Source organism: Helicoverpa armigera, chromosome 24, assembly GCF_030705265.1.
Source record: "Helicoverpa armigera isolate CAAS_96S chromosome 24, ASM3070526v1, whole genome shotgun sequence".
Classification (NCBI taxonomy): domain Eukaryota; kingdom Metazoa; phylum Arthropoda; class Insecta; order Lepidoptera; family Noctuidae; genus Helicoverpa; species Helicoverpa armigera.
In genome coordinates this window covers 7,304,918-7,323,575 of record NC_087143.1, presented here as the reverse complement: position 1 = coordinate 7,323,575, position 18,658 = coordinate 7,304,918, and the positions used below count along the sequence as shown (strand labels likewise).

Below are 18,658 nucleotides of genomic sequence, written 5' to 3'. Positions count from 1 at the left end.
CGGTGTGCTCTTACTGATACCAGCGAGTTAACTGTGGGGTGAGCAGATTTGTAGGCATTTGTAGTACAGTGGGTTTTATTTGTCATTAAGAATTATCATCTGCCTAGGCTTTCTCCAGTTCTTCAATGTTGAGGTCGACGTCCAGTCTTACCAGATGCAGCTGAGAACCAGTGTTTTACAAGGAGCGACTGCCTATCTGACCACCTCAACCTAGTTACCCGAGCAACCCAGGACCTACCCGGCCGTTCTGGCCGGTGGCTGGTGTGGTCTTACTGATACCAGCGAGTTAGCTGTGGGGGTAAACAGATTTGTAGGCGTTTGTAGTAAACATAGTTTTTAGATTTATAACTCTTTTTTAGTAAAGGTAATGTTATTTTGACATCAATACTAACATATCGGAGAGCAGAGATATTTTGTTTGTCCGGATCAAAAACTACTGAACGTTTTTGAAATATTCTTTCACTGTTTTAAAGCTAGAGACTATCCCCTAGTAACAATATAGGCTATATTTTGTCTATTCCCGTGCTAATCTAAAATCTCGAACTCGCACTTTCTGTAAACTAAGCTTTAGCTGAACCAATTAAGGCCTAAGTTAACCGAAAACATATACGTTCTTTTTTATTGTCTTAAGAAAATTGACTTTTATGTTGTCGTTGACTTAGGCCTTAGATCGATACCTATTTGCAAAATACATGAAAAAATGTACAGTATTTTTTTAGAGTTCCCAACATCACACCTTTTGGTGCAACCAGCAACTAAGAGACAAATAAAACCACTCACATACTACCAAATGCAATTTACCCAGTGTTTCCCAAACATGTTAGGGTCATCTTCCAGTCTAACTGGATGCAGCTGATTACCACTATTTTGCAAGTTACGTCTGACCTTCATAACCCAGTAACTGAATAACATGTTACCCCTTGGTAAGACTGGTTGTTTTAACTTGAAATACATATTTGTGTTTTTACTACATGTTTTGTCACACATGTAAATTGCAGACGGGAACGGCTTAACTTGTTTTTGAAGTAAAGATGTTTCGATATGAAGTGGATTCTCACCCATTCATTTTATTGTGGCTTACAATCGTCTACTAGCAACTATAAAATGCCAGTATTAACCAGTGCTGTAACATCCTTACAAATACCATCCGAAAGTGATTTTGTTTCTTAGTTACGCTCAAACGTCAGATCAACTAAATCGATTTAATTGAGACGTACGAAGATGGAAAATGACTTTGAGACTTAGATAAGCTTATTTTTATCCACAGTGGGGTCCAACAGGGCCAAGGCCCGCCGAGGCTGCGGGATTGTTCGAAAGAGTTACCGCAGCCCTGGTACATAAATGGCCTACGATGGAACATGACGGAAGGCTCATTTTTATTCTATAGTTTCCTAACCTAATCGTCCAATAAAAATAAATAAAAAAAAAACATTTTCTATTGCTCAAAACTATAACCCGGTAACTGCCCACACAAACTTTTGTACTACGTCCGGAACATAATATATCGTGCGCATAATTTACATTAAAATCGGTTCAGCTATTGTAGCGTAAAATTGTAACAGACAGACAGTTACTCTGATATTTACAATAAGGAAGGATTAAGGACGTATTGATATAAATACTGCTTTATTTAAATTATTGCGATATAAATGTAGCCTTAAAGTTTACTTTGGCTCTAAGTAGATCGGAGAATAAGCTATTCTATACAATTTAAATCATTGAAATGGTAACAGTTACAGGTTTTAAACATGGAGATATTCTCACTCCGTTTAACAGTCAAAAACATATTAAAAAAATCGCAGTTTAAAAGTATCTTTCTTAAAAATAACAATAGTCAATTTTAATATTATAAGTACGAAAATAAATACGTCTGTCTGTTGCCCTTTTTGCGAAAAACTTCTGAGCCGATTAAAAAAAAATGAATTTTGTTACACAGATCCTCTGGAGCCTAAAAAACGGCATAGGCTACTTTTTATCCGGGAGTGATAAGTAGTTCGCACGGGAGACGACTGTGCGACTGTGAGAATAACTAGTATTTACCATGTAAAATTTAAGATAAAATCAATTGATCCCCACCATTCAAACTGCCGACCTACGACTCACAAATTAGCGCTATACCCACAGAACCCGCACTTCATAATTTGAGTATAAATGAATTATATACAGCTTAACTAGGCCACTATACGCACGACTGATCATTCAGCAATCCGTTACAAGGCGATTTTAGCTGATTAAGCGGCTAATTAGCTTAAAAGCGATTTATATGTTGTTATGTAGCTGTTTGTCTGTATATATGGAGAATGGCGTTTGAGGTATTGTCGGTTAAAAGCACCAATGGATCTAGCTTTGGGTCAGTTGTCTAATAAGCAGATAAGTACCAAGCTGAATAAAAACTAGGCATGTTTGTATCTGCCGTTGCAACTAAAGCCGTAACATTTTTGACCCCAAAAACATCGCATCGCATATTACTTTAGTTAATCATGGTTTACCTATACTTTTAAAGAATTACAAGTAGTTACAGAAATCCTACATGTAAAAAAACAATACTTTGTATATTCACATGTAGAATTTCTATGTATTAGCTAGATTTTTTTGCCCCAAAAACTGTTCGCCATTAATTTAAAATATCCTACCACTCAAATTGCTGAAGGAGGTGTCAATTTATCAGATTATGTAAAGAAAAACAGTAAAAATATATTACACTGGACAGAAACTACTAACAGCTTTAAATACCTATAATTCTAAAGTACATTTCATTTTGTTTCAGATTCAAACTCTAAAGTGGAGAGATCACTTATTTCGTGTCTGTTTATAAGGTAATTATTAAAGTAGTATATTTAATACTAAAATGCAAAATATAATAGTTATGTATTCTATAAATTGTCCGGTTACTTCATATTCTTTAGGCACATGGCCAAAACCTTAATTTTCCAAATAAATGGTAGATATGTTATGTCTGAAATTGAAACACCGGTCCAATCACTATTCATAATAAGACCAGCTCAACCAATGTCTGGCGAACTAAAAATCATTTAAATTTTCCTTCAACATGAACCCAAAAATTCCATATATTTAATAACCAAAAGCAACTACAAACTTCTAACAACCAGCAGTCTGTTAACCAACAAAACCCGGTACCCGTAGGTACCTATTTAACGCAACAAAACTACCCACAGTGTGTAGCAATTAAAGATTAAAGCTAGTCCAGAGGTCTAGACTCGGAGGTCTGGTCCCGAGGTCCCGTTAAATGAGGGTCAAATTAACTCTGTATTAGACTCGTCTCAATCAATTCCAAGTAGTGCTTTGGTTGTGGTACAAGTTAGAAGCGCTAAGCAATTTTTGGTGGAACTTTCTGGAAGTTTAGATAAGGCTTTATATATGTCGCAGGGATATGATAAAAACGGGGATTTGATCAATTCCCTAAGGGATTTCATCAAATCACGGAGGATGATAAAATAACAACACGATTTTATCTTGTCCCTAAACAAATCTAGTGAATTGAACAAATCCCTAAATTGGTTCAGTGAAATGACAAAAAAACATGCCAGTTCTTGTCCTGTGCCTGTAAGAAATTCTTTTATGTAATTCACGATGCCACAAATCAGCTACATGTTTAAATAAGTGATTATTACAAATAGGCATATCATACGCAACTAAAATATTTTTTTATTTTCTAAAGAAATTTTTGTTCATTCTTTCAAAAAAAAATTATTGTTCTGAGTAGGTAATGGTGATTTTTTATATCAATATTTCCTTATAATTTAACACACACGTGATTATCATAATTATGTAGGTATATCTTAGCAAATAAACCTTTAAAATATCAAAGCAAAATTATTTTTGTAATTTCACTGAACCAGTTTAGGGATTTGTTCAATTCACTAGATTAGTTTAGAGAAAAGATAAAATCGTGTTGTTATTTTAACATCATCCGTGATTTGATCAAATGCCTTAGGGAATTGATCAAATCCCCGTTTTTATCATATCCCTGCGACATATACATGCTGCGGGTTGTTCGAAAGAGATACCACGGCCCTGGTACATAAAAGGCCTATGACGGAACACGACGGTTTTTAGTCAGTAAAAGTCTGACACTCCCTCACCGCTGCTAACCCACAGCGGGAGGGGTCATTTGATGATTTTTGACGTCGGAAAAAAAAGGCTTTATATGTATATAAGGATATTCCATTGGCATTTTCAAATTAGATTTGAAGAGAAAATATATTATATCATTCTTGATCTTTTTTTAAGTACGCGGATATGCTTTGGCTAAAAAAATATGAGCAATTATAGTATTGGGATGCAACTTAATTTAATTTAATAGCTATATACAAATTAATGAATGAAATCTTTCAACTCTCGCTAAAAAATATGAATTTCTAAAACACAGTCTAAGGCCAAAGATTACTGATTTGCAATGGTAGGTACTTACTAATAAAATCTTAAACTCGATAAAATTCTTCAAGAAATATTTTAAATATTTTTTATTTAAAAGTATTGCAAAAAACATCCGTAACTAATATTCAATCAAAGTATGATTCATGAGGAAACTATTCTTAATAAGCGAAGAGAATTAACTGGATAGCTGTAGAAAAAAAAATGACATACATAGATAATATCATAAAAATATGTGAATAAAATAACATGAAATTCTTCAAAAATGTATAATATTTTGAATGTAAAAGTAAGCCTGTATGTAAGTAAGTACCTATGTATTTCATGAGAAAACTACTGAACTGGTTTCACCAAAATTTGGGACTGGAACTCGAGAAATTACATGATAAGTCTATTTTTAACCAGATGCGGGAATTAGGTTCAACGGAACGCATCTAATAAGTATTATCAAGGTATAATTAATGTAGGTTCCTTAGATAGTAAATTAGTTTTAAACACAAAATCCGCTAAAAGTTTCTCCCTTATACCACACTTTATCGTTTATCCAGGAAGAAATTTAACCTAGGCAGGCACTTTAGCCCATCTAGATCTGTGCTGCATACCGGCTAGGTGTTAGTATGTTCGCGCAAATAAAATAGGTAATACAAAACAGGTGATTTTGAAAGCTACATTGTAACGAATGCTCGTAAAGTTAAAAGAGTTTACGTTAAGTTAACGTTACTTGGAATTCAATCAAAAGCGTTTAAAGAAGTAAAGTTTCTTTATAGATGGTTAAAATATAAAATTACCGTAGTAAAATGGATCGGCAAATAGTTTTTCTCACACACATGTCCCGAGGGAACCAGTTTCCGCAACCGGGTAAGTATCCTGTCTCAGGCTTGTATATGTATGTATATCTGTGTACCAAACATCTAAATCGGTTCAGAAATTTTTGGCATAAAAGGGCAACACAGACAGAATTATTTTCGCTGGTCAGTTTCCAGTCGAACTAGATGCAGCTGAATACATGTCAGTGTTTTACATGGAGAGCCAGACTATTTTACAAATACACAGTAATAAGATTTTTCTTTGAACACTTTCAAAGAGTAGGTAAACATTACCTCTTTTACATTGCACAGGCGGGTATATAGTAAATACTATAAAGTATTTTCCTAAGATCTAAGCGTTATAAAACCATCTAACAGCTCTTAGAATAATATTGGGAATAGCTAAGAGCTTCGACTAACACTTGAAGAGATGGATTCTCGTTAAGGACTCAAGAGATTGATGCGGAAATCAGAGATTTATAGGAATGTACATACATAGGTGAAATACTGTAAGTTTTTTCCTGTCTAAAATCCTATAATAAATGTGAAAGTTTGTGAGAATGTGTGTTTGTTATTCTTTCACGCAAAAACGGCTAGATCGATTTGGTTAAAATTTGGAATGTAGATAGGTCATACCCCAGATTAACACATACCTAGGCTCCTTTTTATCAACACACCACGCGGGCAAAGCCATGGGTGTAAGTAAGCTAGTAATATTATAAAGATGATTTTTTTAGTTTCTGTACTTAAGATTCTGTAAGTACCTAACTATCGAACCAATATCAACAATTATTTCACTGTTGGTAAGCTACACTATCCCTGGATAACATAAGCTCTATTTTACCCTAATACAGGGAGAAGTTCTCCCGGAAAACAGTGAGCTGTTTCGAATTGACTTTCTCTTGTATTTTTTTACGGTACGCCTAAATTTTTTTATCTCGTCCAAAATCTTTGTGGTTTCACACGGCCATACAGCACTGATATAAGTTTAAAAAACAGACCAGAAGTTTCTAAGCTTTAGTTTTTAGCTATAAGTTATACTCGTAAGTACCTAAAACCATTAAAAATACATTAACCATTTTTTGCAGCAAACATAATAAAATCAGTTAAAATACGATATTATAACAAAAACTGTGAAATTCATAATTGTTCGAATTTATTTTTATTATTGTATTTTTATGGTGGGTGATGTGTTTCTCAAAAATCCGTGAAAATCGTGACTATTTGCATTGATTTGGTAGTAAACATTAAGTATTTGATTGTAAGGATATTTTTATATGTATAATTGTATTATATACAAGTAGTTTTCTTCGGTTCTCCATTATTTTAGACATTAAAACGATCCTATCGAAATGTCTTATTACTACAGTACTTATATGTTTGCAGTGCCGTCAAGTGTTTTGTAATTTTGCATTTAAAATACCTATAGTCAAAAAAGCTCTCATGAATTCCTCCGGAGCTTATTATCCTGCGCTCATTTTAATTTAATTTTCGGTCTGCGTATCTGTCGTCATTTCACAAGTATTTTTGAAACTATAAATGCTGAAGAAGGTCTGCTTATCCGACTTATACAATGTCCTATCAATTTCCAACATGTCCAGTAAAATCGCTTTAGAGTTACCCAAAATCTTGCAAAAAACACGGCAGTAAGTTCAAACGTCAAAACTGTCACACAGAAACATAAGTACCAAGTCAAAAAAAAATCGTTGACAAATCTTCAAAAGCGTTCAAAATCACATACATAATCCATTTGATTTTAATACCTACAGTGACGTACAAACCGACACACGATTTAGTTACGTTAGTGCGCGCGCAGGACATTCACCCCATCAGAGCGCTGCAAAAAGCTATAACGCAGTCGTACACGCCGGGACATGGAAAAGTAGCCAGTTTGTATGAGGATTTTTTTTCCATTTTTTTTTAATTGGTTTTAATTTTTTTTGGTCGCATAGAAAAGTGGGTAGGTGGTTTAATATATTCATGTTTTTTTTTGTTTGTGTTTTTGATATTATAAATATGTGTATGTACATGTGTACCATTTTTTTTTGGGATGTGTATGATATATGAGGATGACTAAAAGTGTTTGAAAAAATATTTTGGTATTTCATATTTAAATTAAATTAAAAAAAAACTGTAGGTGTATTTGAAATATATACAAATCAAACTTTGAATTTAATAATTTAACTTGGTAAAAATTAGATTTTTGTCGAAAGAAGTAAAAAGATAATACCTAGATAAATATGTTAAAATATTTTGATATTTAGATTATTCAAGCAGTATAGTTACCGTAATTCAAAGATATCGATCCAATTTTTGTATTAATTTACATATTTTAGCGTAACATATGTGTTGTATATTTCCAAACGTTTACATTTGAACAGTGCATTGACCCATTTCTCAATATTTTTATTTAAATAATTTATAAATGTGTACTAAAAATAGATAAAAATAAGAAAAATCATACATCGATACATTTGGAAGTAAACATGTTTGACGTTAAAACTACTCATAAAGTTATTTAATCTATCTAGTGGTATAACTTCTAATTATATAATTATGATGGTTCTAATATTCATTTCTTCGTAATGCAGTTGCAAGTAATTGCATTTACTATTGTTATGTCAATCATTTAAATGTACAGTTTTGACATTAAACTGTATAGCTAACTGTTTTCTTAATTAAGATATTATTGGATACCGTAAATACAATAACATAAATACGAGTTATTCCCAATTTGTCATTAGTACCGATTGGTCACCAACTATTTTTTCCATACACCAAATCCCAATTGGTCATTCGAGCAAAATAAATAATTTAATATTTAAATTTTGAGTTCCGATTGGTCACCCGCATAAAATTTCACGTATTAGAGTACCGTCAGAAATAAAAGTGTTAGAAGAAATTTTAAATGAAAAACTTCGATGTAGGTAAAGGTATAGCTCTCATATAAATATAATAAAATTTACATTAAAACACAGGTGAAGACAACATGGGCATTTTATAAACCCGAAAATGTGACTCGATACTTTTTGTGCCGGTAACAAAAGTACCAGGGGCCCATAACTAGCAAAGAGATTGTATACATAAAAATGATGAATGATGGTGTAAATTGGTATGTTTATCTACAATTAGGAAAAAAACGTAAAATCCTGACACTCTTGACTGCTATACTCCTGTAAGTTATGCGGTCCTAGTACACGGTGGGCAGTTCCATGGACACTCGTTGATTGGTATATTACTCATCTGATCTATGCGATCCTGGTATTTTGGTTTTGGCCGTGCGGTGTGTGACGCCGTTGAAATCGCGATTTTATTAATAGCGTCTTGCCATATTCGGAAAAAACATAACCAAAATAAATAAAAAAAAACATATTACAATATTGTAAAGCTTATCTTTTTGACAGTACTTTTTACAAAATAAAGTACGGATGACCAATTGGGACTAAGCAAATAAAATATTTTATTGAATGACCAACTGGGACACGTTTTTTATGGATGCCAAATCACTAAAATGACGAATCGGGCATAACTCATAAATACAACTAGTCTTCATCATAAATAAAAAATATACATCATAAATAATAAATGAAATCTACTATTTCAGTTGCCTAGTTTGGTTTTCCGAACAATTATTAAGGACAAACCGACAGTTGAATTCTCATGCATGATATTGGTAAGAAATATTGGGATATACCTACTGTTCTAAATCGATTTGGATGATTGAACTTTATCACGTAATCTTTTAAACAGAAAAAAGTAACAAGCAAAAAGATCACTCGTTTAAAAATCATGATTTATTTTCATGTAACTATATAGATTAATGTTCATAGATTGTATCGGCTTCGCAAACAGTTTTAGAAGTTGACTAATAGACCGTATAATTACGCACGTGTGCTTCAAAACAAAAAACAAAGTCAATACTCGTAATTAATCACGATTACATGTAGTTTGAAGTACTTTTTAGTTTTTTTTTATTGATACTTTTCTATGGTAATGATACATCATTAAGAAATGTGTGGCTGTCTTTGTGGAGTCATTATTTAAAGTTGTCAACCTGTGTCTTTAGGTATGACAAACAAACAGGGCTCATTAAAATAATTTCTTTGGTCGCAGCGTTTGTAAAGGTCTCTTTAATTTGTAATTATGGTTTTAGCCAGTTATAAATTTTATTTGAATATCTTGGCCTACTTATAACTGTAATAAACATGACCAAAAATTATATTTTTTAATTTGACCAATATTACATTAAATACTAAAATAATCTATTTCAACATTCCATATTTCATATTATTCCAAAACATTTTTTTTCGAAATCGCGTTGGTATATTTTTCGTCCACGCAGTGTAGGCACCTTGTTATAAATCCTTGAGCATCAAGTCGGAGTGAGACATAACGGTGAGGACCAGTCAACTTATTAGCACGTGATACCCACCATACGTGGTAAGCAGAACTGTAGGTATTCTTAGGTATATAAAAAAAATACCTACATATGTATGTTAGACAACATAAAAGTTAAAAAAGAAGAAAAAAAATAGGATAAAAAAAATATCATGGTTTAAAAGCAAACTTGAGAGGTTTAATTAAAGCAACATTACATTGTAGCTAACTTATTTACTCATAACTTGGTATATTTAACAAAATATAAGTTTTTTAAAAAAATATTATTAAAAAAAAATATGCTATAAGATCAAAAAGCCAGCTTAGGATAACACAATATGGTCCCAACTTAGAACTACAGTCGGTCCTTTTCAAGGCCATGTTTTTTTAAGATTTGAGAGGCTTTCAAACAGCCAATACATCAATTCACTGATTCGCTGTTAAGTTAACCAGATTTAAGTTACAATATAATATACCAAGTGGTAGCCAAATGCCATTTGCAGCAATTTCCTTTTTAATATTGAAACTTTAATTCCTATGAATAACACCCAGATCATAGGGACGGAAATGCATCATACTCTGCATTTTCTAAATCAATAAAATGGTTTGTATAATCCTTTCAACTCTACCCAATCAGTAACTTAGTTTTTTTTACGTTTAGTACGAAGTTCTCACGACCGCCTTTTCTATAACAACCTCTTTTCACGATTTATAGCAATTGCCGGATAGATATTAAATACTCTACATCCTATACAAAACCTCGATTAATTGCTAAGCGCAAAACATATTATTACCGATACTTGGATATATAAAATTACCTTATCTTTTCAATGCTTAATTCACACGATTTCTATTAAAAATTACTTAATATCCTGCTTTCTTCCCAACTATGTTGGGGTCGGCTTCCAGTCTAACCTGATGCAGCTGAGTACCAGTGCTTTACAAGGAGCGACTGCCTATCTGACCTCCTCAACCCAGTTACCCGAGCAAACCCAACATCCCTTGGTCAGACTGGTTGTCCGACTTACTGGCTTCTGATTACCCCATATGTAGTTTCCATCTCTGTCTCCATGAAATTTTGTCAAAATCAGTTCAGTGATTTCAGAGTAAAAGCGTGACAGCTACATTCTGATTTGATATAATGTTGTTAATTAATTAAAGAGGAAATGTAGACGCTAAAATAAAAAGTATATTAAAATCTAGATCTTATATTTTATAGCCACTCACACTTGACCGTGAAATTGTATTATTAGCGAAGCAGAGCACATCAAAAACATTAATTCAATAAAACCAACTTTAATTGCATTTATTTACTTGAAAAGTTAAACTAATTTCAACCATATTAATAAATAAAAATCTTTTATTTTCAGGCATCGACGGCCCATAGCGTGTTAGTAAACAGTACAAACTTACAAACTATGTTAGTAGTAACACACAAGTACAAAATAATATAAAATAATACACACAATACATCCAGGATTATTAGAAGATTTATCAAGTCCCATGTCTAACATGCAGCTTGATAAATCTATCCATAACAGGCCCTTCTAGCCTTTCTGAAAATACCTTCAGAATGCTGTTGCTGCTTCCCCTCGATCTGCGTACCACTGATGCCACTTTTTTGCGCATGATCGCGAAATAATCATCAGTGTGCGCATCCGCGAACATCCCTGACGCACTACAGTAAGGTGGAAGCCTCAACAGCGCCCTGAAGGCGTTATTATATTGAATGCGCAGTGCGCTGTCCGCTTTTTGTGTATGATTAGCCCACAGACTGCTGGTGTAGAATATTTGACAAAACGCTTTAAAAAGTGTTATTTTAACCGGTGCTGAACAACCAGCAAACCTGCGCGCCAACATGTTTCCCCTCACAGCCAGCGCCCTGCGCTCCCTTTCCATATCTAGATCGTCTTTTAAATCCTCTGTCACAATATGGCCTAGATATTTAAATTGTGTTACCCTGTTTAGCGGTAACCCGTTCAGTTTACGTGTGGGATATATGAGGGGCTTTTATTTTTCCCTTAAAACCAATAACTCACTTTTCGTGGGATTATACTTCAGCCCATGCTGTTCAGCGTACCTTTCACATATAGTGAGTAACTTTCTTATTCCCCCGATTGTGGGGCTCAGCAGCACCATATCGTCTGCGTAACTTAAATTATTTAAACTTACTCCGTCTACATGGCAACCGACATGAGTGCTGCTGAGCTCAACAAGCAAGTTGTTGACATAAATATTAAATATTCTCGGGGAAGTCAGACCCCCCTGCCTCACACCACATTTCAATTTATATGGCTCTGATAATGCGTTAGACCATTTAACAAAGTTCCTTTGCTTTTCATACCAGATAGATAATATTGACACCAATGCAGCCGGAACTCCCGCCCTCCGAAGCTTCTCCCATAAAACGTTATATGAAACTAGGTCAAACGCTTTGGAAAGATCTAGGAAACAAGCATACACCGGTGTCTTCCTGTCCGTATAATATTTGACAGTGTGCTTTAACGCAAGTATTGCACTCTCTGTAGACAGCCCCGCACGAAAACCGAACTGTGTGTCGTGAAGTTTTGTACAGTTACTCAGGTGCACGTCAAGCACACTGTCAAACACTTTGGCTATTACAGTTGCTAACGAAATTGGCCTATAGTTCCCTTTGTCAGCTATGTCTCCCGTCCGATTTTTTACAATAGGAACAACTAACGTATCGAGCATCTCCTGTGGAAGATAAGAATGGCCCATACAAAGGTTTAAAAACATGGTTAATACTCTTGGCAAGTGCACACCGGCATTTTGAAGATGCTCAATGCTGAGCCCATCATGCCCAGGAGACTTTCCCCGCTTCATACATTTAATGGCTGCTTTTATTTCTGTACACGTAAACTTAAAGGGTGCTCCTGACTGAGAAGACTCAGCATCGTTCACCCTTCCCATAGATTCAAGAGGTGAGCTCACAATAAACTGCTCTTTAAATATATTAGCTATCCCAGTGTGGTCACTCTCACCCTCCACGCTAAATGGTAAGCTTGGAGAGACATTGAGCTTTTTAGTACCTTTCCAGAATGTCGAGAAACATTTCTTAGAATGGAGTGAGGCCAATATATCCATTGCAATTTTGCCCAAAACATAAGACTTTATAATCATTTTCTTGGTTACACATATAACTTTGTCTTAAAACAATTAGATATTTTCGACATGTATCCATTTAAATTTCAACTTTATGCCCTAAAGAATAAGGTTGTGTATATAGTTTGTGTAAAAACAATGGAACTTCCTAAATATGAAGATAGTTATGAGAACAATCGACAGAGACAACCTAGATCTTCTTAATTATAAAGCGATGACCACTTCTTTTTATTTGTTAGTTTATAAAATAAAGAACAACTTTACTAAGTCATTACTACCACATTAAGGTAATTAAATGTATAGAAGGTAGAGAAAATACTAAAAGTTACCGAATAGCTCTAGAACTCCTTTAATCTGTACCTCATAGAGTCCATATTATTTCCTTTGTGGAGGTATGAGGCTATATACATAATAATAATTAAAAGTCAATCTGTGAATTTCTTCCGGCAACTTTCTGCAAAAATATCCATTAGGCTACCCGGTCCTATAACTAACTACCTATCAACCTTTAAAACAATTGCAATAATTAATTCAACTATCCTTAACCACTTACTTAAGCCTTTACAACCTTTTGACTACCTATAGGTATCTATAGTCTGTGTTTCGGGTGGCACGTTAAACTATAGGGCCCGGCTGTCATTGAACATCCTTGGCAGTCGTTACGGATAATCAGAAGCCAGTAAGTCTGACACCAGTCTAATCAAGGGGTATTGGGTTGCCCGGGTTAGGAGGTCAGATAGGGCAGTCGCTCCTTGTAAAGCGCTGGTACTCAGCTACATCCGGTTAGACTGGAAGCCGACCCCAACATAGTTGGGAAAAAGGCTCGGAGGATGATAAGGTATCTATAGTCTATAGATACTTAATAAAACTGACCACAGACAAAAGCCCACAAAAATTCCCGTTAAAACTTCAAAGACACATTTACCCCGTGAAAACCCGACTGCCAACGGATTCCCATCATAACGTAATCATAATAAAACTTATAATTATCACTGGACATAAATATGATACCTAATTTGGTGCAGAGGACTGAACAAGTTTTCAAACTACATGGGAAACGAGTTCTAGCGGTCTGACAGACTGTACTTGGAAGGTCGGGCTACGAAATCAGAGAGAGGGTAAAGTAGCGAGTTGGCGATTGGGACGGGATTTTTTGCGTGTGAGAGTTTTGTGAGAGCTGAGAAGTGTGGTAAATATCCTTGTACGTTGTTGAAGATTGTTATTCTGTTTATTGAATTTGAAAACTTATAAGAAAAGCTTTCTACAGTCTTAAAACTCAGTAACCCAACATTCGATTAGAAGATGAGGCATGATTATAAGTCTTTGCCATGCTGTGGGATATCGTTACCAAAGGCTCTTGTAGCTAGTGTTACATCTATCATATAGTTAGGATCGATTCTGTCTCAAACATATTGAAGAGACACTTTAATCACATACTACGGTCACATATGTACTCATTTTAAGGACAGAATGACAATAGCCAAGTAACAAAATTATACTGTCAATATTTTTAAAATTAAGTTTAAATGGTTACTTTATAGTGCTAATTGCTCTTCAAAAATGCATACTATACACCCACAAACTCCAACCCGCCAACTCCCATCCACCCGCTGACTCCCTGCCCCCACAACTCGCTCCTTATTTGTCTACCAGCGATCGGGGTACAGTTACCCACAATATTATCTAGACGCTCACAATAGGTTTAATCGTGCGATACAGTCGTGACGTACTATCGGCGACAGAACCGTTCCCAAGTATTATTTTTGGTATCAAAATCGTGATGATGGGGTAAAATCAGTTTTTGGACTCGTAAGATGTTTGGTTTGAGGAAAATGTTTGAGAAAAATAATTTTGCAGGATTTATTTGGTAAAATATATTGTAAGATTTTTCATAATGCTCGGTAATGTTCGAAGAGACTACAAAAAATTGCATTTAGAAAAATCTTGGCACGTTTTACCAGTAACATTAGTACCCTTTCTAGGATATTAATCTAAGCTAATCTATACTTCTATACTAATATTTTTTGTTTATTTGTCTCTCTAATTGCTCAGAAACTACTGAACTAATTTAAAAAATTCTTTTTCTGATGGAAAGCTACAGTTTTTTCGAATAACATGGCTATATTGTATCCTGGCACATGTAGTTGTTCCCACGGGATACAGGTGAAACCGCGGGAAATCGGCTAGCTAGCCAAAAAGCGATAAACTATATGACGATAAAATAGTCAAAAAAAAAGGGAGAGAATGACTAAATCCTTATAGAGAAAAATACTTAATACTTGTTCAAGTTTAAATAAGGAACCATTTAAAAGAGTTTCATGGTCTGTTCAATCAGATAAATTCTAACGAGTTTGCATTGCTATCGGAACCTCTTTTTAATTCGAACTATACCTAATTTTTATCTGTGATCTGTTTTTAAAACTTCTTGAAAGTCATCTTCGGGTTCGAATAGTGAAGAACCAGTTTTTTAACGCGATTTTTGATCGTGACTCGTCAAGAGTAATTTTGCTTGAAGGGACTTAGAGGATCACTAAAACGGACGAGAAAATTAAGGAACAATTTTGAAAGGGTCATATGAAATGTTGTACCTACTCAACTGGTCTATACATTATATCATGATGCTTATTTAGTACGTAGGTTTCAGTGGTTCTAAATAAAGTAAGTAGCAGTTTAGGACAATTCGCTTAGGACGATTTCAGAAAAGTCTGTCGCTAAAGCTAAATAAAATGAAATTGAAATGAAATAATGCAGTTTTATAGAGCTAACTTTTTCAGTATTAAACCAACTAGTTGAAAACCATTCAAAAGCTCTTCAATTCACATTTTTATACCAACTTAGAAATCTTACACTAGGTACTATTATACTGATACGTACAAAAAATATCCATGACTCCTTATTACGCTAGCGTTGAACGGAATTATATAATCGAATGTCAATCATGCTCAATGGCCGTCGCACCATATAGAAATAATAATTTGTGATTAATTCTAGACAGGTGCTTATTCCGTACCACTTGTTGGGTACCTTCTATTTAAATGACAAATGGTATCTATAAAAACTACAACAAAAACGTAGTTTGAACTATCATCTCCAATAGTCCAGGTTTATTAAAAGAGTTATTTTTGAAAGAACACTAAGTAAGACCTAAAAAGATTCCAAATCAGACTCTCAGGTTGGACTGATCAACCATGAGTGGTATGGCCCAACCATCCTATGTGGTGTATTATCCCGCATCCACAGCTGACGGAGTAGTTTAATGATTTACCACCTACCAAAAAGTTGCATAAGAATCTGTAATTCTGTACTCATTCCTTACCAGTCTTCGACTAACTGTGCTCAATAAACAAAGTCCTCATTTCATTCATCAGATCAATTGCCATTACCAGTCAGTGAACGAACCAGAAAACATGGCTGCGAGAAAAAGCATTAAACCATTGGAAGTGAAGCCAATCTTAGGGATAAGTTTTGGGTACATGACCGAAATTGTTTCCTTCTTCACGCAAAAACTGCAAAACTCTTTCAATCCCAATATCTGAAACCAATCCTAAACTCACCAAACACACGAAGTCAAAAAACCCGACAAAATCTCAAGACCCCGTTATTCCAAAAAACGGTAACAAACCGAAAACTAATTAAGGCATAACGTATAAAACTTTAAAACAAACTGTATTACCAAGTTTAAGGTCAACGTACACAAAACAATGGCTGTTACGCATACGTTGCGCCGGCGCACGGTACAAGGGCAAATGGTATAATGTGTTAGGTAATTTTTAGCCAATCCTGTGATTGTGGAAAGAATTTTTATGTATCTTCTGTTTTATCTGCGTTTTTGTAATTGTTGAGTTGGTAATAATTTGAGGCAATGCTAGTGTACCACATGGAGTGAATGTGTATCTGATCTCTTAAACTCAGTTAATTGAATGGTAGGTAGCCCTTTGGTAAGACTAGTAGTCAGACCTTTTGGCTTCTAACAATAATTATCGATTGTCATAGGGTAAGTTCGGCTTTCAATAACATAAGCCATAGACAAGTGATGTCAAATATAAGCAAACCTACAGGTAGATAGGTTATGTAATGTAAATGTACTTAATTATTTATCGTACATTTCGATGCACGTCTACCCATGCTTTGGCCAACTGCAGCAAGCATAAAAGCGTTTCTAAGGTAGGTATTTCTTGACATTGTTGGCCAAGACAAGACTGACCTAAACCATAGCACAAAAATTATTATTTTAAGTCTGAAAAATCGTCAATTAACTTTCAGCATGCGTGGAGATTAACACTCATTCCCAGCAGTGTATCTTGCCTACACCTTCAAATAACCCCAAAAGATTACACAGTATTGTTACGCATACCGCAGTAACATCACACTATCATTGCCGGTAGTTGACCGGTATTCAATATCTACTACAGAGTGTTAAGAAGCGATAAATGATATAAGTATAAGCATATTATCAGACATTAGGTATATGAGCTTTATCGGTAATCCTGAATTCTAGCGCGTAGAACGGTATAGGTGCTTTGGCAATGCTGGAATGCTTAATAATATTATATTTATAATTCCTCTTTATTATATGTGTATAATTTTACAATGATATTTACATATTTACAAAAATAAAAGCATTTACATACCTATATCAAAAAATTCACCCGCATCGCTGTCAGCGGGGATCGTGCCCAAAAGGCTGTCTGCACGCCTGGATGGCAATGCATATTTATAATTGTAATTGTAAATATATATGGTTGTTTGTATAATGCAATGCTTTTTGATGAACGAGCTTTAAATGATTATCTTAGAAGTTGATTAAAACCTTAGGAAGAATCTAGGATGCCTCTTAGATGGAAAAAGCTAAGTTTCACTGTCAATGCTATTTCTAATAATCGATAATCGTAAGTTCAGGTCCAAAGTACGACTTTTATTTCAAAAAACAAAACACATAACATTACTTGTAAAATAAAACTGAACGTAAACTTCTGGTCACAAAAAAGGAGCCACTTTAATTTTCATGACTAAAATAGCCAATACTACTTAGTAATATTGCAAATAAGGTGCTAAGCAACCAAAATATAATAACAAATTTTACGGTACCAAAACCCATGAAAATGCTATTCTCCACCCGTAACAAATCAATAAGAATGTCCATCATTGATATTGCATAACCAAACATCTTTGAAGCAAACGGTTAGAGAGCACACTGTAAACTTTTAGTCGGCCGATAGTTTGTTTGGACTCATACATCAGTATGAAGATGAATGGTAGTACGCACATTAAAACGATCAGGTATTTGGCCGGTATCAAACAGACTAATTAAAAATTTTATAACATTCATACTCATATAATTAATTTGCTTTTTACAGTTTTTTCAAGTGTGACATTTGGATTATAGCTAAGAACAATTATTTTGGACCCTGTTAGTGCATAGCAACATTATCATTTAATGCCAGTATAAATCAAACATATATTAAGTAGTTATTTACATCACAATTTCAGAATAGGTAAATAATTAAACAATATTTATTTTTAGGTATTTATTTTTCAGTCTGTATGTGTACATTATCATTATGTAAATCTACTAAGTGCATACAGACTGAAAAATAAATACCTATGTGTTAGTAAGTATTGAAATTATACAATATTAGTTAGGATTTTGAATTCTGGGTTAAGCTCGCTTTTGTACAATACTGTCTGTATTCCTTATGTATTTACTGATTAGTGTACCTTTGTAAATTCTTTTTTTCCTGTCTTCTTTCTTCTTATGCGTGTGTGCATAAATTGTATATAAATAAATAAGTGCAACTGTCGGCCGACTAAAAGTCTCCAGTCTGCGTCAACTCTTAGTCATTGTGGCGAAGTATTTATCGATAAATAACTACACGCATTGTATAACGGTGGTTTTATAACCGACGTTATTGACCGATCATTTCTTTGTTGTTCTGTTAGCTAATCGAACGTTTAGA

The 18,658-nt window shown here is 34.2% G+C and overlaps 1 protein-coding gene across 3 annotated transcripts in view; it reads left to right on the top strand.

Annotated features, from left to right (window-relative positions):
• Positions 1-18,658, top strand: part of LOC110371137 (uncharacterized) — a 118,268-nt gene that overhangs the window by 85,884 nt on the left and 13,726 nt on the right. For 2 of the 3 annotated variants that reach the window (XM_064041144.1, XM_064041142.1), the window contains exon 4: positions 2,770-2,816. The gene's annotated coding sequence lies outside the window, so the exon portion shown is untranslated. Of the gene's footprint in view, positions 1-2,767; positions 2,817-18,658 lie in introns of all 3 variants that reach the window. The other variant, XM_064041143.1, reaches the window with a different exon arrangement.